Source organism: Cyanistes caeruleus, chromosome 9 (genome assembly GCF_971803275.1).
Source record: "Cyanistes caeruleus chromosome 9, bCyaCae1.hap1.1, whole genome shotgun sequence".
NCBI classification, from domain to species: Eukaryota; Metazoa; Chordata; class Aves; order Passeriformes; family Paridae; genus Cyanistes; species Cyanistes caeruleus.
Window position 1 is genome coordinate 32940591 of NC_141709.1, and position 24607 is coordinate 32965197.

At 45.4% G+C, this 24607-nt stretch overlaps 1 protein-coding gene and 2 long non-coding RNA genes across 3 annotated transcripts in view; 2 read left to right on the forward strand and 1 right to left on the reverse strand.

Annotated features, from left to right (window-relative positions):
* Positions 1–24607, forward strand: part of ROR1 (ROR family WNT receptor 1) — a 144590-nt gene that overhangs the window by 65188 nt on the left and 54795 nt on the right. The gene's annotated exons all lie outside the window — the stretch shown is intronic.
* LOC147651767 (uncharacterized) lies at positions 1069–5175 on the reverse strand. The gene is made up of 2 exons (XR_015273654.1): positions 5022–5175; positions 1069–4047 (listed from the first exon to the last, which is right to left on the reverse strand). It is a non-coding gene; the product is annotated as an uncharacterized LOC147651767 (long non-coding RNA).
* Positions 3570–6841, forward strand: LOC147651768 (uncharacterized). Its single transcript, XR_015273653.1, has 2 exons — positions 3570–3875; positions 3957–6841. It is a non-coding gene; the product is annotated as an uncharacterized LOC147651768 (long non-coding RNA).

Consider the following 24607-nt stretch of genomic DNA (forward strand, 5'->3'; position numbering starts at 1 on the left):
CAGAGCTCCCCTCACACCAGGTGCTCCCTCTGGGAAGGTGATTTCTGGGAATATCTTCATCCTTCTGCTGTGCAGGACTCGTTGGAGTGGAAGAGTTTGGGGAGCCGAACCCAAATCCTCAACCCCAGCTCATGGAATCTTCTGGAGGAGTGCTGTGGCTCTACCTGGCTTCTGCAGGGAGATGTTGGGGAAGAGGAAATCACTTTGGCAGAATTTACCAACAGAAAGTTGGTACTTCACCACAAGTGACTTTTTGGTGTCCTGCAGAAGTGTTTGGAGCCCCGGAGTCGCAGCTGAGCTTGGGCATCGCTTTTTGCCGCTGCAGAGCAAAGCCCCGAGTGCTGAATTGCACTGCTGGAGCCAAGTTTTGTAAGCAGCCTCTCAGTTTTTCCTTTCCATCCATTATCTTTACCTCAGGGAGATGACTCACGAGGTGAACACTCACGAGGTGAACGTTGTGGATCAGGTTTGTGGGCCAGGCCCACGGCCCCGGTGTTTCCAGGCTGCAGGATCCCGGGATGGCTTCACAGAGCAGCGCTGAGCACCACGTTGTTGCAACATGTTAAATTGCTTTAAACACAATCAACCTCCCCATCATGCTTGGGGTTGATCATTGCCATATTTGTAAAAGGAAAGCTGAAGACATTTTCTTGGCACGGTCCAAACTCCACCACACAAACCCGTAACGTGATCCGGGACTGGAGGAGCTTTAGGACTTGTAGGGAAATGAACCCTGGGAGCCTCAGCGTGGGGATGCTGCCCTGCAGGAGGCTGAAACCCTCAAGGATGTAAAGACTTTTAAAAGCAGTAATTTCACTTGGCTGAATTAGGTTTAGGCAGTTTTACTTCTTAGACCTTCCAGGTTCATTCTGATTATCTCAGAGCCCTGTGTGACACCCCCCAGATAACATAAGTGGCTGCAGTTTACTTTTGCTCTTAAACTCTGCATTTAAAGAGAGCCTGGATGTGTGTGTTTGTTTTTATTAACACTTGGCATAGCCCAGAATGCACAGTCTTGATAAAGACAAGGTGGCTGTTAACTCCAGAGGTTTCTGCGTTTGTTTTCCATCCATCCATCCCTCACAGATCCTGCAAAGGGAGAGCTCCAGCTGGCTTGAGAAGCTGGAAAAGAAAAGCTCTGAGGTGAACACACCAGATTATTGCACTCAAAAACCTCAAATCTCATTTGTCAGCTAAACACAGCATTAGAATTAAAATACAAAAAATAGTGAAAGATAAATATTTCGACAATATCACTCCACTGAGGGGACTTTTCAAACCTCTGCATTACTGAACACCACCCACCACGTATTTATAATAAAATGTCCCGTGGATTTAAACAATGCATTCAGTCATTCAGTGAGGAGCTTCTGGAACACCATTGTTCCCAGCCATGACTTTATTTTGTAGGTAACTCTCAAGTTTCAAAGCTATTAAATGTTATTATTGAGCCACCTCTCCTCTCCCCCTGCCATTCTCTCAGCAAGCCTGTGGCACTCAGCAGTTCCTCTTGATTAGACTCTGTTGAGAAACGAGCAGGTGAATGAGCTTTTTGTGTGCTCTTGGCCACTGGGATTTGGGAAGCCAAGAATGAAGGTTTCTATTGCCCCAGTGGGTTTTTAACTCTCTGAATTCCTGCCTTAGGACAGCTGTGGGTTCAGCACATCTTTTGTGTTTGCTTCTCCATGGAACGTTGTGATGGAGCCTCTTCTCTTCCTGGGAGTTCTGTAGGAATCCTTCTGGCCACTTGAGCAGGAGAGTTTTGGGTTCCAACCTTTTAATATTTTTTCCCCTCCTGAAACACTTTAAATTTTAACATGCTGTAGTTTTGCTGTCTATTGATCAGGTGCCAGGGTTTGGGAATTGGATTTGCAGGTAGGTGATCAGCACAGAAGAGCAACAAAATTTCCAAGGTAAATTCTGGAGGAAGGAAGGAAACCCAGTCTTACTAATGCCTTTAGACATGCTCAAAAGTGAGACATATGAATATAAATAAACATGAGCTAACAGATTCCTATCACGCTATCATGCTTTGGGGTGATACTGTACTATAAATAAATGTAAACTATAAATAAAATGATAATTATAAACAATAAACAAACCCAAAGGAACAGCTGGAATTGTGCCAGAGGAGATTTAGGTTGGATTTTGGGAAAGGTTCTTCCTCCAGAGGGTGCTGGGCACTGCCCAGATCCCCAGGGAATGGTCCAGCCCTGAGGTTGTCAGAGCTCCAGGAGTGCTGGGAATCGCTCCCAGGAATGCACAGGGTGGAATTTTGGGGTGTCCTGGGCAGGGCCAGGAGCTGAACTTGATGATCTTTGTGGATTCCTTCCAAGTCAGGATAATCCCTGATTCTGTGTGTAAAATATCCTGAAATCTGCTGCAGAAAACATATTTTTCCTCTTTTCCCTTTACATCACCCAAAACTGTCTTGAAGCTCTGAGAAACTCCTTTAAATGAAAGAAATTAATAAAATAAACCCCCACCATCAACACCTGTCCCTCAGCCTCAAGGCCACGCAGTTTTCCAGCACTCCAAGACTTGGAGAGCAGGAAGGGACGTACAGGGACGTGTTACCTCCAAGTATATTTGTAATTATTGTGATTCAGCCTTTGCTAATGGTTACCACACGGTGTCATTTCAGATTCCACATCCTCCCCTCCATGCTCAGCTCTCTGGGAAGTGCTGATTCCCTTCAAATGTTGGATAGGAAAGGGAAAAACCAAGGGAAGAGAAGAAGCTGTTTTGATGCAGTCCAAAGCAGTGCTGGATGAAACTGAGAGATGGAAAATACAGAGCAAGCGTCAGGAATGAAAAATCCTCATTGCAGGATTTGGTAACCTCGAGGATTAGCTATAAAAGTAGGTGGTGGGAACTCAATGCTTGGTTTAGCTGCAGCAACATGAAATAAACTTTTCAGAGTGCAGGAGGGAATAACTGTGCATAGGGAAGAGGCAGGAGTGGATGGAAATGTTGCTGATTTCCCAACAGAAGAGGGAAAGTGAGACACTCAGACTGGTTCATTGGAGTTTCAACATGATTTCACTCCGTGCTTGTTGCCAGGTTAACCAGCAATTGTTGATTAAACAAACTGAAAAGTATTCTTCTGGCCAGGTCTGACCATGTCACCATTTGGGGGCTTTTTACAAGGTGTTAAATGAGATTTTGACATCCTTGGATGTGCAGATGGGCTGATGTGAGCCTCAGAGACCCTGAGGGTCTGACCTGCATCACTGGGACTGCCAGGACAGCAAGCTCATGCATCTTGGAAGCTTTTTGCCAATTTAAAAAACACTCAGCCCAAATAGTTAATCTGTCTCTCTCTGTCTCTTCCCCCTCCTCAAGATTCAAAGAGAAAGGAGCCAAGGAAAAATTTATTAGAGCACAGCATGCCTGTTCCTTTTTCTAACTTTAATTCAGAGTGTTGGATTCAGTTAAAATGCAGTGTTGAAATGGAGGGGGATTTAACCTCTTACTCCCCAGCAGCGAATGTGCCAGTCACAGTGCCTGTCACATCACAATGCCTGTGCCAGGCACTGCTGATTTGTTGGTTTGGGGTTCAGAACCACACACTGTCACCTGAAGGTGGAGTGGCTTCACTCAGAAGAACCATTCAAAAGCAGATGAGCTCTTCAGGCAGCAAAAACCAACCTTCAAAGATGTTGGAGTCAGACTGTGGAGCATCCAAACCCACGTGGAGTGGGGGCTGCAGAGCCCCTGAGCTGCAGATCAAAGGCTGGTTTGGAGCCTTGCTCCAAGCTCTGTTGGGACATCAAAAGTCAGCAGCTCCAGCCCAGCTCCTGCAAGGGCAGCTCTCAGGGAATGTGACACAGGCTCCTTCTGTCCCCCAGCTCCTCTGGAACAGCGTGTCCATTGTAGGGAAGTGAAACCAGCATCCATCTTCCCCCTGCTTTGATCCCAGTGTTTGATCATTACATCTCTCTTATCATTTCCAGGCACAGATGACACCCAGAGGGACATTTTCCAGCATTCCTCTCTGTGCTGTTAGACAGGATGAGTGTTTAAGCATCTATTACCTGTAAAAATCTATAAATACAGAACAGAAGAGCTGTCACATGGAGGTTTGTGCTCCTCCTGATCTGCACAGGCTGACAGACAACACTGGGATTAATGGGGTTTGGAGGAAGAAAAAAATACCCCAAACCTCCACCTGTACCAGCAGGTATCAGTGATAGGGACACTGGGGTGGGTTTCTCTGGAGCCAGGGAATCACCAGAGCACACTGCTCTTCCCTTCTGGCCAGGTTTAACTATTCCCTCCCCCAGGAATTGTCCAGCATAAGCTGTTCATGAAACAGAACCCAGTGTGAGGCATGAGCTGGCTTTCCTAGGGATTTATTCCTTATGGCATCCACTGCAGCCTCAAATGGAAAGCCCTTTTCACATCTGCAGCATTTAAAAAGCATTTTTTGCCTCTTTGGAGACTCTGGGGTGGTTGTCAGGGCTGAGCTCACAGTTCTGTCACAGCTCATGGAGGATTTCTCTCCTTTACCCACCCATTTGTGTCAGCAGGCAGGAATTCCCTCAGAAAGCCCTTCTGCTCCTTGGGAGTACAGAACCAGCCCAGAAGGGGTTAAATAGGGCTGGGACGCTGCAGTAGGGCAAAAATTAATTGTTCAGCCTTGATTTGCCCAGCTCCATCCTCTCCATGTGCTTTCCTCAGCTGCATCCAAGACAAATTCCTTCTCCTTCTCCTTCTCCTTCTCCTTCTCCTTCTCCTCCCTTCTGCCTTCTCTTCCCTTCTCCCTCTCTGATTTCCTGGGCTGAGCAGGGGAGGCCCTGCCTTTGCTGGCTCAGCCTTCATCATCTCCTCATTAAATCCCAAACAAATGACTTTGTGTGTTGCCATCCCTCTCCCCTCATGCGTGGAAGGAGCTGCCCGTGGGTTTCTGCAGAGCTATTCCACAAATCCTCCTTCCAGCCCTGCCAGGATCCCGACAAAACCAGCCTTGTTATCAGTGGGGTGGGGACAGCACTGAGCCCTGGGCTGGTGACACTGACCCCAGTGTTCCCAGAGGCTCCCAGTTCCTGCTGGCACAGGACTGGAGCTGCTGCAAGCTCTCCCCACTTTGATAAGGCAGAGCTGCAGTGGATGGGGTGGGTCAGCACATCCTGGGGTGCTCCTGGAGGAGAAGGGATGAGTGGGATGAGTCCCATTAGTCTGGATAAAAAGGGGATTTCAATCAGGTGATAAAGGAGCATTCAGTGCTCAGGGCACTTCTTGGGGAAGTGGGTCCTATCCTGCAGTCACAGCTGAGTTTTCTCAACAAGAAATCAGAAGAATTGGCTTTTAACTGCTTGACTCAACAAGATATTTAAATAATTACCACTTAAAAGATGATATAAAAATATTTTTAAAAGCTATCCAATAGTATGAACATCCAACAAGACAAGTGGCATTTAATCCTGACTTCTCAAAACCCAAATCCAAACTTTTTGTGATGCAGAAGGGGTGAATTGTTATCAACTGTTCTGATTTATCCTTTTTGTTGACTTGACTCCCTCAACACCAAATCCACACTCCCTGAAACTCAGCATTTTGAAGCAGCTGCAGGATAATTTTCACAATCCAGGAAACAAGTTCAATATTTATCAGTCAAAGTCAGGACAAATTTATTGGCGAGTTGAACTTAAATTATGATAGATCCATTCTATACCTGTTGTTTCTCTTCCTGTTCTGTGTGCTTTTTCTTTCCTGGAGGTATTAAATAGCTACATAAATCCTGGTAATCCTTCATTCATGGGATTTAAGGGAAAAAAAAATCCAGGAAGGAGGCTGTCAGGAGAATGGACAGTTATTTCCAGAGCGTGTGCTGCCAAAAATCTCATTGTTGGAGTGTTAGAATGGCTTCTGTCACAGAAAGGAATTAACTCAAGGAGGTGGTTTCTTGTAACCACTTTTGCTAAACCACTCCAGTCTCACAGCAATTTTATTTTATTTTATTTTATTTTCAGATGGAAAAATAAGCATCTTTTTTTAGTTCAGGAGAATTTTATCCCCTAAATGTGAATGATTGTGCTGCTGGTGTGGGCAGCCTGGGAAACTCTTTTAGGGTGGGGATGAATTGCCTCACAAATTTGAGTGATTGAGTGATTTGCTGGGACTCTGCAAACCTGGGAAAACCTGGAATGATGAGAGAGTGGAATTCCTCAGGATGCCCAGTATGGCAAATAAATCTGAGCAATTGTAGAAAGCCCATCGTGGATTTTATGAGCTGTTTGAAATTCTCAGATTGGTTTGGGTTGGAAAGGATTTAAAGCCCATCCAGTGCCACTCCAGGAACACCTTCTCCAAGCCATGTCCAGACACTTCCAGGGATAGCCACAGTTTTCCTGGGAATTCCATCCCAGCCCCTTTCCACCTTCACAGGGAACAATTCCTTCCCAATATCCCTCATATTACAGCCCAATCCAAGCTTCATTGAAAATGTGATTTTTCTTTTAATCTGAATTATTTTTACTTTTACAGTTTTTCCTCAGGTTTGTATCCCAAAGTTCAGTGATTTAATAACAAGTCCTTTATTTCTGTAATTATTCTTAAAGAGTGAGGAGGGCCAGATTGGAGCCTGGTATTTTAATTTTATTTGAAAAAGTCTCAGATAGTGCTTGGAAAGCCTGACTTATTATCTAAAGCTGGAGCTGAGCTGTCCTTTTCCCTCTCTGGGACAATCTCAGTTCAAATAGATGCTATAAATAAAATTATAGCTCAAAGCACTATAAAGTGTAAAATAATTCTTCTCATCTCCATCCTCTGCTCTGCACATTTAAGGATAAGATTTATTATTACAGAAGTTTTTCTGTGAATAAATCTCCATTTCCTAGAATGCTTGGTGTAATTCTTTAAAGCTCACGTATGAAATGTGAGGGAAACCATGAATATAATCCCCAAACCAGTTTAGTGGAGGAGTTCTGAGCTGGAGCAATCCTGATCCAAAGCCATTCCATGGAAAAGCTCCGATGCCTTCAATGGATTTTGGATCTTGGCCCACGGTTCTGGCTTCCCACCTTGTTCCCAGCTGCTGAAGTGCCTTAAAAGAGGCTAAAAATACATCAAATAGTCCTGGAACGTTATTTTTTGTGTGTAAGAAAGTGTTTTAGTTGCCCTGTTGTGCTGTGGGTGGTCCATGGTGTCTGTGCTGGTCCCATGGGATGTGCTCAGGGAAACTGGGAGCCTCTGGAGTGGTCACTTCCCAGTTAACCAGCAGAGCCTGGAGACAGAGGAACTGGAGAAGGAAAATGAACAGTGAGTGTCTGTGAGTGTCTAAGGGATGGTGTGGAAAAGAAACTAAAAAGTGTTTTAGTCTAAAATAGGAAATTCTCATTTTCTTAGGAGAGAATGCACCTTCAGGAGGTGGGAATGTAGGGAAGGTGGGGTGGACTGAACATGTTTGGGTTTGGGATGTCCCTGAGCTCTCTCATCCCCCATCCTTTCCTCCGGGGTATTTCTCTTCCTCATGAATCAGGGAGACACACAAAGACTTTGTTTCTCCCTGCCCAAACAAAAGGTGTCAACAGAGGCACCAGTTTGAAAAATATGGATTTCAATTACAAGAAATCTATTTAAACTCCTGTCCTGAGGAGCTGTGGCTGCCCCTGGAATCCTGGAAGTGCCCAAGGCCAGGTTGGAAGGGGCTTGGAGCAACCTGGGATAGTGGAAGCTGTTCCTGCCCATGGCAGGGTTGGAACAGGATCATCTTTTAAGGTCTCTCCCAACCCAAATCAGTCTGGGATTCTTTAATTGTGTGAAATCAGAGAATTCTCTGAAATCAAGACTTCAAATTCTCTCCTGTTTTTGGGAAGTGCTCTTGGAGGGCTCAGCTCAGGAGGATTAAATGGTGGGCACTGCTCTAAATCCATCAGCCCAAGCCCTGCATCCTGTGGTTTATCCATTCAGATCCTGGATTCCTTTAAGCAGGGATGAATCCCATTCTCTCTGTTCTGGTGGCAGCAGCACCAGGGATATTTTCTCGGGCTTTGTCTCAGGAAATGCTTGACAAAAGGCAGATGTAGCAGTTCCCAGCTCACAGCATTTCTGAATCATTTCAGCCATCAGAACAAAACCCAAAGATTTGGGATAACTCTGAGCTTCGGGAAAAGTTTGATTCTGTTCTAAACTTGAGCACTGGTGCTTTTCTCTCTGCAATAAAAGCCGTGCCCGTGAGCATCTGTGAACTCTGCACAAGTTCAAAAACCAGAACCAGACCCACACTTTGTGGCTTCAGCCCATCTTTCATTCATTAATTTCTAAAGTATTTTATGGCCTTGGTTATCTGGCTGCTTCCTGATGCCTTTAACAGCTTCCTCAGAGCAAGTGAAGGTAATAAATTTACAATCCCCATTCTCAGGGAAGTCTTAAGCAGAGTCACTTTCTTTAAAATAAAATAAAAAAAGGAGGGGAGGGGGTTGTTCATCGTTTGATCTCTGGATGTCTGGCAGCTGCCAGGGAAACAATGCAAATAATAATGTGACTGATGAAACAGAGAGGAAGAAAATCTGATAATTGGGCATGCAGGGAAATGTATGAAGTGGAAGATGCTGGATCAATCACTGGAGCTGGGTTTAGGAAGGGTATTCCCAGCAGCATTCCCAGCTCGGGGCCCTGGTGGCAGCACAACTTGTTAATCATCACACCATCAGCCTGGCCAGAGTGCAGCTCCATAACTCAGCCTTTTGTGTTGCTTTTGTGGATGCTATCGAAGCATTCCTGGAACAGTCATTTCCTTCTCGACCTCCATGGAAACAGCCATAAAACAATTCTGAAAATGTCAGGAGAAACTGCATCTAATGGTGCAGCTTTGGCCAAAGAAAACATACTTCAGTTTTGAAGCGTTCCCACCAAAACACTGAAATCTTAAAGCTACTAATAGGCTGTGCATCGGTGCCTGAGCACTTCAGCGTGACATTTAATAAATGGAACTCATATCCCAGCCCTGCTGAAGTCACAGCAGTCACCAAAGGCTGGAGAACTTTCCAGAAGAGATCACACAAAGAAGGAAAGGCACCGGTGACGGCCGAGGCGGAGGCAGAGAGGGAGCAGCTGGCTGGAGTGTGCCACCAACATCACGGCAGGAAGGGTGGCAAAGGCTTCAAACCATCCCACGCTCTGCAAATGCCCTGGGCAGGAGCAGTTGGTGCTGCTTCACAACATTTCACAGCAAGGAAAATGTGACATCTCGGAGCGAGTCCGTGCTGGCGACAGCGGGGCCCGTCCACGCGTTCTGTTCCTAGAGTTTGGAATTTTTTCTGGTGTTGCTTCTTGGCAGGAGGAAAGGGAGAAGATTCTGCAGGATTTAAGTTGCCTCTCGAAAAGCAGGTCTCTGGGTGGGACAGTCCAGCGCTCCAGGTGAGCAGAAGAAGCTTGTTTGTGTTTTTTGGCACAGGACAATTCTGTGCCATGGAGTGTCCACAGTTCCTAACTCCCCATGGTGAGGAACCACGGGGAAGGGTTTGACAACCACTGGGAACGCTCTGTGTGCCACAGAAATCCCACTGAGAGTGAGATCATGGAATCATGGAATGGTTTGGGTTGGAAGGGACCTTAAACATCATCCCATTCCCTGCTGTGGGCAGGGACACCTCCCACTACCCCAGGCTGCTCCAAACCCCACCCAGCCCGGCCCTGGGCACTTCCAGCCATGGATTAACTTCCCTGAGGCACAGATGAAGCAGAAGATCTTCCAGATCTCTCCTTTCCCTCTTCCACTGGAAGGCACCACCATAAAGAACCATCCCAAGGCCTTTTTTTCTATCACCAAAATCCCTTTTGATTCTCTTTCTCCCTAAAAGCAAACTCTGATGGACACTGGGATCAATAAAACACATTTCACTATGGAAGGAGCAACTTGGAATGGTTTAAGCGTATCCATCCTCGTAACTCCTTGGAAATTCTCCGGAGGGTCAAAGGTTGAAGCCGGTCCTTTGAAGAATCCCATATTGCTGAACTTTTCAGGGAATCTTAACAGGAATGTTAATTAAGCAGAGTCACACATGGAACACACTCAATGTGTTGTGCACCCAGTAAAACTTTAACAAAAAACCTCAAACCCATTTTTCTGAACGTATTCCAGGGCCCAGTCCAGCAGAGATTTTAAGTGGTTTTAGTAAAGTTAAATTTAATTGAGTTGAGACTTAAGTTTGTGCTGAAATACTCAGCTGTAAGAGGGTCCATATCAATAAAAAGGACTAGAATCATAAAAACCTAGCCTGAAATGCCAAGGATACCAGATGATCCCAAATTCCTGAGCTTGAAGAAGAATTATTATGAATCCCTGTCCATATTGATCTGTTTTATGAGCACCTCACGGTGTGTTTGTCGGGTAAATGGACCATGTTAATTGAAAATCCATGGATCTTCTCTGCTGTGACACACAGAGTCCACTCCTCTCTTCCAAAATGCTTTATATTTATAAATATGAGTTATTTCTAGGTTCTTGTTTATGTAAAAAAATATTGATTATAGGAGAACTTCAGACAGTTTGTCCCAGAAGTTCCTGTTTAAATTCCTTTTCCATTAACACACAAATACCGCTTTTTTCCTTTTTTTCTCTTTTTTTTTTGAGAAATAAACCATGAATAAAAGGTTTTCACCATGCAATTAATACATCACCACCTCGAAAAGGCTCCAACTTTCCTCAAGGTGTATCAACAAAAGCAGACAAAACATCCTGGAGTTATTTTTCCAGAGGATGGTCGGAATTGGCGTTGCAGTAAATCCCAAATGCCAGTGCAGCCGTGCTTATCCTCCTTTTTAAGTGAAGCCAGCTCGGAAACTTGGAAGTCCTTTTTCTGGACAGCCCTTGCTCCAGCTGCTGCCTTCCCAAGCTTTGAAGGGAGGGATTATCAGAATTATATATCCAGATTATCAGAACGTGGCCAGTGAACGAATGGAATGATGGCACCGGCAAAAACAGCGGCTCCAGCTGAAAAACAACTCGGAAAAACTGAAGGGAAAAAGCACATCCAGTGAAATGTTCTCCCTGGGAAAGCCTTGGTGTGGGCTGGGAATAAGATTCCCACTCTGTTCCAGAGCTTTTGGTTGGAAATGCTGCTGGTGGGGTCTTGGTGCCCCGTGAAGAGCAGGTGGAGGTGGAAAATTGGGATTTCCTCGCGGATGCTGAAGGAGGAGCCCCCTCCAGGAGCACAGAGCAGAAACCTTGCTTGGAATACAAAGAGGTTCCAGATAAACCCACAACTCTTAACATGGGAAAAAGTGGGAGAAGTTTGATGTGGAGCTCCTCACGACATTGCTTTGACTCATCCTCAGTAATTCTCCACAGCCCCTTTGGGATTTATTCCACAAATTCTGAAATTCTCTTGCTTTTCCTGCTCCTATCCCTTCATCAAGATGTTCAAATTCACAGGCTCATCGATTTTCCAATATGATTCCATCATTTCTGCCACCCCAGCAAACAACCAGAGAAGTCCTTGGAATTGCACCACTCTCAAATTTATAATTAGAAATATTTTAATTGCTGTCTCTCATGGAAAGGAAGATAACTTATCTCTCCTAAAAATAAACAAATCCAAATGGAAAGAATTCATTCATAATTAAATCATTCTCTCCAGAAAACCTACAAGCAAGATGGATGATACAGAGAAGAGATAAGAGGATTAGAAATATAATTTTAAAATTGTCTTAAGGGGGAAAGTTTACACCCACAGGAGTTAAATGATACCCAGATCAGTTACAGAGAATTAAATCAGCTCAGCCCCAATTAAACAAAGATATTAGCAAAATAAAACCAGAAAAATGAAATGATAGGCAGCTTCTTTCAAAGCTGTGGTGTGTTTCAAAGAGCAGAAAGGCTTAGGAAAGGAGAAGTGAAATATTTGAGAAATTCAGAAGGTTTTTATAGATTTAAATATTTTAAATATATTTATTATATTTACTATATTTAATATATTTATATATTTGAATATGTAAATATATATTTATATATTTATTATATTTACTATATTATACTTACTATATTTATTTATATATTTAAATATTTGAATATATTCTATATTTAAATTTAAATAACAGTTTAAATATTGTCTGAATAGGTTCAAGTAGAATTTTTTAATCCTTTCCACACATTGTGGAACAGGATATGAAACTGTGTATTGAAATAAAATACACCAGGTTGAAAAGCTGAAGACAATCTGGAGCACCCAGGAATTGGAGTAAGCTGGGATAAATGCAGGAATCCACACGACAGCCACTGAAAAACTGGGATGTGGGAGCTGGTTCTGATAAAGAGCCTCCTTTGGCCTTCATCAAAACCTTGAAACTCACCCAAGTCGTGCCCAAACTGATGAAATTAGGTTCAGTTCTCTGTCCTCTCATCTCTCAGCACAACTTGATTTCAGGCAATAATCTTTGGGATGGCTGCTCCAACCTCCAAGAATTCCAAAGTCGAGCACTTCCAGTGTCCCTCTTGCCAAAGAGTTCTGTGCCTGATGGGCTCAAACACACCAAGAGCAGCAGGGTGAATTTTTCCTGCTTGGATAATCCTCCAGCCCTGGCACAATACAATATTTTCTTTCAGATGGTTGAATTTTTCTTTTTTTACTTTTTTTTTTTGTCTTTTCTCTGGGACTTTCTTAAATATTGACATTAATCTGCTGAGTTGGAAGCAACCCAAGCTTCTGTATTTCTTATCCTCCCCGATGGTCTGCACTTCAGATCTGTTTACCAAACGGCCTGGATTGCATTCCCATAAATCCTGGCATTCGGCTTTGCTGTGATATTAATTTATTGGTGCATTTTCAACATCAATTACTCTCTATCTCAACAGACATAATTCTCTCTTCAAAGCACAGAGAAAACTCCGCAGCTCTCGGATTTCCTCATCCCCTCCCCTCCCTCTGCTCCGCTTTGGAGGCACCGGGAGCGCGGATCCCAACAGCAGCAAAGACATCAGCGAGAAGGGTCCCTGCTCCAGGGCTGTTTTGGGTTTCCTGATGTTTTGCTGGAATGCTGGTCCAGAATTTGACATCAAACCCACCTTTGTGTTTGTAGGAAGGAGCTTGGAATTGTGCTGGAAGCTCAACCACCTAAATGGAAAAGCAGGAGAGGGGCAAAGGCTTTCAAAGTGCCAAGATTTGAAACCAGTTTTAAGATTTTAAGTTGAAGGGAGACCATCAACTCTTTATTTTTTTGAAAGCTGCACAGCAGGAATAAATACCCCCAGATGTGCACATCTGCATTCCAACCCAGAGCTTCCCACTCCACCAGGCATTAGGGGAAAACCATTCCAAGTCTTGACTTCTTCAAATGAAAAATGGCAGAAGACAATTCTTTGAAAAAAAGATCTCCATCCCAGATCTATTCCCCGTGTCCTAATACTGCAGGAAAAAGTAATGGGAGGGAAAAACTGCTTTAGTGGAAAAGAGTTAAGTGCCTTCATTTTCTTCCTTCCTTTGGAATGTAAGTGGGGCCTTGGAAATGAAAAATAACTTCTCTTTTAGTGACCTGTTTCAGCCTGGAAGTGCTGGTGCAGTTTAAGAAATGCCTGTCAGCCCATCCCTGATGCAGAGGGGGAAAATGAGAAGCACATGGGGCTTTGATCCCAAATCTGACACGGTTTTTCCCCTCATCCCCTGCCCTTGGAGGCGCTCGGGGTCGGAGCCTTGCAGCCCGTGCTCTCCTCTCTGCTGGAAAAGTGGAAGCACTTCCCTGCTACTTCTGGCCAGAATTAATTATCATGGAATAAGAATTGTAATTATTGCCCCTTGTTTTTTCACTCAACATCTCAGAAGTTTTCAGTTCTTGGTAGTGCAATGAGAAAGTCCCAATTTTCCATTTTTTTTTCTCTAAAAACCCAAATCCCTTCCTCACACGTGGAGCGAGACCTGCAAGTGCTGTGAGGGGATTCCAGAGGCAGAAAAACCCTAAATTTTTTCTCGCTTTTTTTCCCCCCCAGTTGCCCAGTCAGCCCAACCAGAGCTGGATCCCATGAAATGACAGAAAATTCTTATTTTCATCCCACCATCCCTTTGAGATTTATTCCTGTGCAGCTGCCACAGGAATTCCATTCTCCCTTTTAGTCTAATTTTTCCCTAATTTCCCCCCTATTCCTATATATAATTTCTCCCTACTTCTATCCATTCTATTTATCTATTTCTCCATCATTCATTTCAATTCCCCTATTTTTTCCAGCAGTTATTCTTTAGCAGGTTATTAATTCCAGTGGGATTTTTCTGCAGTCCCTTTCCATTGGGATACCTTTCCATCTTGCCCCACTAAACTGCAGCACAGATGTTAAGCACATTTCACTCTGCAGTCAGCCTGTGCATATTTTTAACATAACTTGTCTTGAAAATATTTATTCAAGCCAAGACAACAGAAAATTAGAGTAATTTGATTGCTCAGGCTTAAGGAATAGATTACTACTGTTCCAGATGTAAGGAACAACAGACTACTTGCTCTCTCCAGGCTGAAAAAAAACCCCTCCTTTGGCTCCTGATTCCAACCATATTTGCTATTATGTTCTCAGTAAATCTTTTAAAAATTGAACACTTTTTAAAGATTTTCACTTCCAACTTTTGCCAGCCCCCAAATCAGCTCGTTAGGAAGGGCTTCAAAATGGACCCTGCTCCAAGGAGGGCAATTATAAAGTGAGGTTATAAATCATCTTTGCTGGGGAATGAGGGTGCCAGATATCTCTGGAGCTCACTTGGGGCTTGGACTGTGCAGGGTTTTCAGCAGTCAGTGCTGATTTAATTCCAAAATGGCATTTGGCACAAAAGTTGAATAATCTGGTTTGCAGGTTGGTTTTTTTTTCTCTTCTCATCAACTAAATCTTTTTGTTTATTTGGTTTTTTTGGGTTTTTTTATATTTTTTATTTAGATCTGCAGTTATCACTCCAGTTTTAATCTGTTTTAACTGAGTTTCCCCCCCCTCTCTTTGGGTGACTTATCTACAGTTACCATTTTCATGTTGATTCCACGCTCCCTGTGTTTCTGAATGTGTAGAAATGTGCAATAAGAAATCAAGATGGAAACACTGGTTTGCCTTCCCAGGATATAAAATACATATTCCCAACAGCTTGTGTTAGTAAGTGGTTTTACAATCAGCTAGCAGAAGATTGTGGGGCTGTGGAAGGATATTTTAATATCATTTATATCATTTTTTTAATATTCTCTTCATGTGAGAGCTGCTGACACAAAACCAAGGTCACAACTCCTCAGCACAGACAATGGGCAGATATTTTGCTAAAATTACCATTTTGCTGTGGGTCTCATCTCTGTTTTCCCCTGAGTACCATTTTCCTTTATTTCTGGGGATATTTGCCATTTTTATCACTCTCAAAAACAGAAAATCAACGATTAATAAAGAAAGAATTAAGGTGGAAGGTCACATGTTGTTAAAGAAAAGATCATTCTCAGGCTGGCTCTGATGTTCCTTCCAAACTCTTGTGCTGATCCTTTCTCCATAGGCTGCCCTGTTTATTTGTTTATTTTATTTTTCAAGGATTAGGTTTCTCTTTTTTATATTTTTTTTCCCCCTTGACGTTTTTCAACAAAAAAATGTCTGTTTAGGGTTTTCCAGAGCCTGCAGCACATGACTTAAAGCATTCTTCATCACAGATCTCCCCTCTCTGTGCCACCAGCTCTGCTCTCTGGAGAAGAGACACAAAACCTTTGCCCCAGTGGAATTTTTCCTTAGGAATTGTCTCGTTTAGGGTGAAGATGAGCACGAGGAAATAGGCAATAATTGCTCTTGTACAACAATAATTGTTCTTGTACAGCAGCTCCCTGGTTTAAAATGGTTTTCTTAAATCCATCCTTCTTTTCTGTATTCAGGACAGCAAAGAATTCCAGATATTCCTGGAGTAATGGCAGATTTTTCTCCTGAGTGAGAGCTGAGTGAAGGAGTCTCTTGGTGAAGGGAAGCACCAATTCTGCTTCTTTTTGGACAAAAATAGCTTCCCTCCATCCTTAAAGCCAGGTTTAGTGAAGAACAGCCCTTGGAATCACATCTGAGGCAATGAAAGCAAAACCTTTAAATGAATGGATGAATGAATTTGGGCTGCTCAAGTGCCCTGGCACTGCAAGGCTGGTTGGGTTGTGTGAAGGCTCCTTCATGCCTTCATTCCACATTCACCTTCTGAGGAATAGAAGTGTTTGTGTAAAAAAGGTCTTTAGGGGTTGAGTTACTGCTGAAATCCCAGCACCTCGTGTCATTTTTCACCAAATAACCGGGATGGAGCGGAGAACCCTCGGCAAAGGAACTCAAGCCCCGCTGCTAAATATGAACTGACAGCCCAGTGAAAACAAAAGTCTTAATTTTCCTCATTTGTCTGCTTTGTACCCAGCCAGAAAGTGCACCGAGTGCTCTTATTAGATCTCCAGGAGAAATGCTGGGATTCTAAAATTGCTGAGTACACAGGAGCGGTGCCACGGTGTCCCCGCCCCGTGCCAAAGCAAATCCTGGAGTTGAGCAATTCTCGTGCTCGGTGTTTGTGTGAGATGGAACATTTGGTGGGGCTTGCAGGAGCTCACAATCTCTGCAGCTTATCAAGGTGCCACCAGCAAACTCCGTGGCCTTGGATTTCATTTCATTCCGTTTCATTTTGTTCCATTTGATTCCATTTCATTCCCCACAGACTCCGGAGTGGGATCGGCTCCTCTGCCCTGGCTCAGTGGGTGCTGCTGGGTTTTGCTCTCTTGGTTCTTTTGTCTCTTAGGTCACAGCAGGAGGTTCTCAGTGTGCCAGAAAATTCCCAACCAAGAGTCAGTGAAAGTCGTGGTTCTTGCCCACACCAGCAGACAAATCACTCCAAATTCCATCAATGCTGGCGTTATTTTGTGTCCCAGTCTGCCAAACTCCCGACTCTTTCAGTCCATAAAGCTGAGCGAGGTGGCTCTGGTGGCTGCCCAGCCCCTCTCCTGAGCTGTGTAAATAAACATTCATTTCATTAAATCCTGCTGAAGTGGCCTGCAGCAGATGAAAGGAGCTGCAGGCTGTCAGCCCCTGATGGCTTGGAAGGGCTTTCAAACATTTCTGTGCCTTTCTTTGCTTTTACTTTGCTGCCTTTATTTTCCTTGCTTGTAGCCTGTAGAGCAGTTGTGAGCTAAGAGCTTTGTAAGGCACTTCTCCTGCACTTGTGCAGCTCTCAGAAGTGCTCAGCATTTCCTAATTCAGTGGCAGCTTTTTCTGGAGGCTTCAATGGGAGCAGCAGCAAGCCCAAGTGCCTCTTGAAAAACCACACTGCTTTCCCTGGAGTTCTGTTTGACCCTTCACAGAATAAAGGCAGCAGCATCACAGGTGATAATGGAAACAGTCACAATTCCAGCTCTTTGATCCCAGTGCCCCCAGACACTCCTTTCCATGGGGCTGCACTCGGGCCAGGGGACACACAAATATTAATTTGTTCTTAAGGGTTAATTGCTAAGGAGAAATCCCCGCTCAAATCAAACATGTCCCTGGGAAAACTCCTCTTTTCTCTCGTTGCCTGTTGGTTTTGCTCCAAGTTGAATCACTCAGGACAGGGAATCTCCTGGCCTCTCTCCAGCCTGGCTCTTTCCCATCACAGTGACACTCGGGACCACTGGGATTTTATTCTGAGAAATGAGAAATCAATCCCACCACACTGCTCTCTGCTGACTTCCAAGGGTTCTGAAGGGTTTTTGTATTTATTTATTTGAAATGTAAACCCACCTGCACTGCTTTCCATAAATACAAGCTGAGGTCGCCAGGACTGCTGTGTCTGCAGCTCGGTGTTTATCCATCGGAGCTGAGATCGTGCTCTCTGTTCCTGGCACAAAGTCAGGGCTGATGGCACAAAGTCAGGGCTGATGGCACAAAGTCAGGGCTGATGGCACTCAGGGAGCCAAATCTGTGAGCTTGGGGCACTCCTGGATTTGTGCCTGTTGGTCAGAACTCCCTCAACCACACTGGGAACCCTCCCAGAAATGGGAAGCACCACGTGGATACGGACAGGAGCTCCAGGGGAGATCTGGTGGTCCTGCAGCCAGAGCTGGTGAGGTGGCCCTGGCCCCAGGAGGTCACCAGTGCTCGTGTCTGGAGGTCGGCCAGGAAAAGAAATCAGCTTTTTCTTGTGAGGAACCAGCAGTGGCTTTAAGGTGCTGCTGTTTGTGTTCCACAGTGGTGAAATGCAATGAGTAGAGAGCGTTTCTCCTCTTGTGCCGCACTTCAAGAGCTTCAGATACGCAGGGAGAGCCTTGCAAGGGGCAGATGGAGGCTGGAAAATTTACAGGAACCTCATCCCATTCCCCACTTCCATCCCCTGCCATTCCTGGGAAGTAAGAGTTCATCTTTGGGCTGATACAAAGTGGGCAGGAGATCTCTGATTCCAATTCTCCAAGTCTGTTTAAACACAGTAAATTGTTCAGAGGAGTTTGGGATCTTTCTTCAAGGTAAAGCTGGGAAGGGCAATGGTCAGGGGTCACAGGAAACTGGTTTTGCTGACACAGACAGCAGCTCTGTCAGCTCATGTCATTTATTTCCAGATTGGTCTCTTGGATTGACACACACTGCAAAAATTATTCCTCATTTCCATCCCTGGGCTCAGCTTTGCAGAGTATCAAACTGCCCAGATATGTTTAATAATTAATTCCATCCTGGAAGGGTATAACAGAGGTTCTGCTCATTGCTGACAATAAATAACAATTATATGTATTGCTTTGGATATGACACTGCAGGTGACTAAAGCTCCAGGCTGACACTGTCTTTGGAGGGCTCAGGTAGATCTGGATAAAGTTGGTGCAATAACTCCTTTTTTTTAAAATGAATTTTAGCTTGAAGGAGCAGCAGCAAAGCTGTAATAGTAAAAATCTCCACCCTCTGCATGAGTCACATCATTAAAAGGCATTTCACCAGTAGTCAGAGCTTCTGGGCACAGGAAATGTTTCCCAGTGAGCACTGGGAATGCTCTCAGGGATGTTTGGGATGTGAGCACATCCCAGTTTCTGTATCCCAGCCCCAATCCTGGCTCTGCTCAGCTTTGTGTGCACTGTGTCTGTGGGAGTGTGTCTGGGGAGGGATCAAATGCTCCCAAAGCTCCGAGGCACTAATGCAAGGAAAACCAAAATCACAGGGCACGATTTGCTCCGTGGTTTGGAGGGAACCACATCTCCCAAGAATTCCCACCTGCCAGCCCAGGCATTCCAAACAAGAGCCAGTCTGCTGAGGAATGTGGTGAGAAAAGACACTTTTGCATGATCGGTATTTGCAGTTTGTGTTGTGTTTGGGATGTGCTTTGGACCATCCCAGTGGTCCTGGATGTGGCAGGAATAATTTGATTCCTATACCCAGGATATTCCTCCCCATGGAATCCAGTCCTGGTTTAATCACATCTTTTTGCAGGTATTTTTCAGCCTGCCTTTGGCATAAATTGAGAATATTTCTGACAGATTGTGGCCTTCTCATCCCTGGAAATGTCCAAAGCCAAACTGGACAGGGCTTGGAGCTACCTGGGATAATGGAAGTTGTCCCTGCCCATGGCAGGGGGTGAAAAAATCAGAGAATCCCTGATAGATTTGGGTTGGAAAAGAACTTAAAGTTCACCCTATTCCTGCCATGGGCAGGGACATTTTCCACCATCCCACTTCACTATCCCAGGGTGCTCCAGCCTGGCCTTGGACACTTCCAGGGATCCAGGAGCAGCCACTGCTTCTCTGGGAAAACCATGCCAGGCCTCCTCACCCTCAGAGGTAACAATTTCTCCCTAATTTTTAATCTAAATCTGCTCTCTTTCAGTTTAAAACTCTTCTCTTATGTCCCTCCTGAGTCTTTAATAGCTAATTTTTTAGAAGATTTTTGTAATGCTCTAATCTGCTATCCCAGGCTTTATAGAAACAATAACAGCAGCACACAAACCCCCTGTCAGGGTTAATTAATTTGGGAATTTGGGTGAGAAAATACACAACTTGGCAGTGCTGTGCTTCAGGAGGATTAAAGACATGCACAAACCTGAAATAACATCCAAAATCATTAACTGATGCTGGATTTTCTAAGTATCTCAGTAAAATCTGGATTAGGTTCAAATATTCCTCGAACATCCATGTGTTAAACAGTGGAAAGATTTTAGTCTTTTAATGCCACAGGGGAAGGAGTTTGGTTACTTCAGCACTTTAATTTAAATTAAACAGGTGTTAGATTGTGATATTTGACCAGAATCCTGAACATGATAAGGGAATTGCCAGAATAAAAAAAATGCATATTTCCAACATATTTCTCCTATCACTGATGGAGTGTTTAGACTTTGTGCAATCAGTGCTCTGTATCTCTCAGGCAGGAATCCTCCCAAAAATCCTCCCTCAAAATGTCAGAATTGCACTTGGGAAAGGTCTGTCTCCATCCCTCATCCATCAGGATGTTCTGTTTTGGTAAAGTGGGATCTTTGATTGGTGAGTGGGGCAAAGCAGAGGCTGAAGCTCCTGGCAGCGAGGGGGAAGGTCCTGAGAATGAATTTTGGGAAATGTGAAAAGCCAAATATCTGGCTTGAGCACAAGAGTGGTTTGGGAACTCGTTACAGATGAGTGGAGAAAAGCTGGAGGAGCAGGCTGTAAATATTCCCTACGAAATGAGGGAGAATTCCCCAGGCTTTCCACCACCTCCGTTTCCCGGTGCCGTGTTTGCTCCGGAGCCTTGAAGGAGAAGCTGTGTTTTCCTTGCCCTGTAAATAGTCCATGCAAAACCTTCCTGGATGCTCCCAGAGCTGAGGGGTGGGAAGGAAGCAGCAGTGAAACAGAGCCCTGACACGAGTGTGTGAGCATTTGAGCTCAGCACCATCCTTAGGCCGGGCTTACTTTGGCAGCCACTGGCTCTGATCACCTGCGGAGCTTGAGCTTGCTGCTCTCCTTTGGCCTGGAGAACAAGGATTGGGAGCAGCCACACAAATCCCTGCTACTGCTGGGGGCTTTGCTCCTGGGGAAGGAACAGGGGGTCCCCTGGGAGCTCCTAAACCCTGGCATTGCTGGGGGCTTTGCAGCTCCTGGGGAAGGAACAGGGGGTCCCCTGGAAGTTCATAAGCCCTGGCATTGCTCTGGGCTTTGCTCCTGGTGGAGAGAACTGGGGGTCCCCTGGAATTTCCTAGACCCTGGTGCTGCTGGGGGCTTTTCTTCTCAGGGACAGAACTGGGGGTCCCCTGGAATGTCCTAGACCCTGGCATTGCTGGGGGCTTTTCTCCTGGCAGAGAGAACAGGGAGTCCCCTGGAATTTCCTAGACCCTGGCACTGCTGGGGGCTTTTTGTCTCAGGGAGAGAACTGGGGGTCCTCTGGAAGTTCACAAACCCTGGCATTGCTGGGGACTTTGTTCCTGGGAGAGAGAACAAGGGATCCCTCAGAACTTCATAAACTCTGGCACTGCTCTGGGCTTTGCTCCTGGCGGAGAGAACAGGGGGTCCCCTGGAATTTCATAACCCCTGGCATTGCTGGGGGCTTTTCTTCTCAGGGACAGAACTGGGGGTCCCTTGGAACTTCATAACCCCTGGCACTGCTCTGGGCTTTGCTCCTGGGGAAGGAACAGGGGCTCCCCTGGAATTTCCTAGACCCTGGCACTGCTCTGGGCTTTGCTCCTGGCAGAGAGAACAGGGGGTCCCCTGGAAGTCCATCTGGATGTGCTGCAGTGCTCAGCGTGTTTATTTGGATTGCCTTGCCTTCCAGAGGGAGCCTATATCCATTTCCAGCCTAACGAGTTCCTTAAAGCATGGCAGTTGCCACGGCTTTGAAACCTAATCCCTGTGGCTCTGCAGTAGCACTACACCAAATGCTGAGCTTCTTGTTTGTTGAGCTAATAAAAAAATCATCAGTGGTTTATCCTTCCGTGAGGCTTCCGCGGCTGCTAAAGCAGTTAGGGCTGAACAAGCCAGCTCTGCCCCGCTCCTGTTGATTTTCCATTGTACAGGCTATTAACTTTTAGGGACTTGTGGGCTGGGTTTTTGTGGCAAAGCCATTATGGGGTCACGAAGCCCACAGACATTTGTGCTGCTGGGTGCAATTAAGGTGAAGGCTCGCGACGTCTTAATTGTGTTTTTTAGAAGTGGCTCTTTTGCACCGACAAAAACAGCCCTGGCGGAGCTTTGGGAAGTGCAAGAAGGATTGCTGCGTAATGTAAGGATTCAGGAGATTGATTTTTGTCAAACCTTTGGATTTGGTGGCTGTTGTTAGGCTGCCAGCGTGGGGCTCGCGGTGCTGAGCTCTGCATGGGCGGCATGGGATTCCCTGGAATATCCTTGGAATTCATGGGGAGTGCAGAGCAAGACCATGCTTCAGTCACCGATGAAACTTAAGATCACCCCAAAAGCAGCAGTGAAAATAAATTTGGTTCAGTTTGGATTTAATTTTTCTTGATGTTAGCGAGTACCTGAATCCAGGAGATCCCGCTGAAACTTGGATTTAGGAAACTCCTACAGTAAATAAGTTGTAACCGTGGCTAAATCAATTAACTCCTTCCATCAATGGAGGGATTAAAAAGAAACCTCTGAAGCATTGATGTAAACCTTTTGTGCAGACTAATTACCTGCATAATTGCTTTTGTTGGCTGTGTGAGGACAGCCTGGATCAGAAGTGCCACGAGAGCAGGACAAGGGGCAGGACAAGGACAGCCTGTGATTGAAACCCAACCCAGAGCCATGAGAAGAGAGTTCAATCTTCACCTCCCAGAGCCCCTGCCCTCTCTGGAGGCTGCTAATAAACACAAATTAGCTGGAGGGCCTTGGTTTGGCCTTGGTCTCTGGGGATGAGGGTCAAGATCCTGCTTGCCACTGCTTCCCTCAGCGCTCCCAAGGAGACCCGAGCTGGGCCCAGCTCTCCACACACACAGGCAGCAGCTCTTACAAAGTGGCATCTGCTCGACTTGAAGCAAAATTTAAGAAAACAACCTTTTAGCAGAAGAAACGAAGATTTAAATCCACCTTCCGAGCCTGTCTGAGATCAGGCCTGTGTGGGTTTTTAGGGTGTAAGTTCCCTCTGAACAATCAATGTAGCTCAGTCCCAGCTTGGCCAAAGCATCCAGCTCTGGCATCAGTTAAATATTTACATTCCCAGCTTTTTATATAAATTGTGCTCTATTAGCATAGGTTTCACAGTGTGGCCTTGTGTTTCAGCCTCTGGCTGCAGTTGGCAGCTTGTGCATTAATCACCATCGAGCCATGTAAAATGCGAGGCATGAGGCTGCAGCCGTCAAACAGGCAGCATTTACTGCTCCGTCATGGGCAGCCAATAAGTCATGGGGCAATGTCTGCCTCCAACCACGAGGATCTGCAAGAAAAGGGAGCGTGTTTACACTGGGGACACTTCTGTGTGTTTAAGGAGTAATTGTTTCAGGCCCTCCCATTAATTCATCGGCCGACACGGGCCCCGTTTTTCGTCGCTGCAACAAAAATAATTATCGGGCTGGAGAAAATAGTGGTGGATTTGCACATGGCAGCCTTCTGCTGTAGTCTTCTTCACAAGTTATAAGGGTTTAATTGTGGCTTGCTGGTCTCCTTATCCTCTGCAGTCACTCGTGGCCCCCGAGCGCTGAGGCGCGAGGAGTTACGGCGTGCCGCGATTTATGGGCGATGTAAATGATTTCTTGTTTGCCCTCCCTGGGCTTGGCTGCCTTTGCCTTCTTTCGAGCCTTTGTGGGTGGATTTAGTGCAGTGGCACTGATGGAAGCCAGGGACAAGCCAGCAGGTGCAGCAAAGCCCTGTCCAGCCACTTCATCCTTCGTCTGCAGACACGTCTGTCCTGAGCTCACACTGCTCCTTCTGCTCTGGGGAGGGAAATAAAGGGGAACCTGTGCCAGGAGAGGGGCAGAACGCTTGTGCATGGCATTGGTGCCTTCAGGAAAGCGAATTCCATGAGTAAACATGGGCTCTGGATCACTTGGAGTCACAAGGATGTGGAGGCTTTGCAAGGGAGGCTCTGGAGGGATCCCAGCACTTTTCAGACTCCAAAACTTTTAGAAGGGAAATGTTCATCCCAGCTGTGCCATAGTGTTGCCTCCTTCCATCCCTCCCTGGACTCTTCCTCATCATTCCTGGCACTGAAGAACCTTCACTTAACGGTGCCCCAGGACATCCTTCTCCTTGTCCATTCCCATAGGTTTTTGTGACTCTGTTTCTTGATGGATGAACCCTACATCCTGCAATTTCTTCCTGCTTTTGTCAGCTTTTTGCTTCCTTCTTTTGCAGTCATCCAGTTTTCCTTGGGTGCTTCCCATTTCCACTTTCTCTTCTCCCTTTCTGCCAGTCTGAGACGCCCAGAACAACTCAGGGCATGGAAAAAAATCCAGGTAGGTTTGGAGAGATGGGATATTTGCATTTGTTATGGAAATTCCCAGCCTTTGTAAATTTACCTGAGAAGCAGCTCTGCTGTGCCCTCTTCCAGTGTTACAACCACCAAGGATCCACCAGACTCTGGATCCACATCCATTAAAACCTCTTTACACCGTGTCCCTCCAGTATCTTCCTTCCACATCCCTCGTATTTCAGACTGAGGAGAGTACAAATAATAATTCCTAGAGAAACTCTCAGATCCTCTGAGTCGGTGTTGGATCATTCCAGGTCCACCTGAGCGCTGCCATCCCAGGGATGTGGTGCTGCAGGTCTGCTCCAGGTGCCTGGAAGAGCCACGGTGGCCACATTTCTC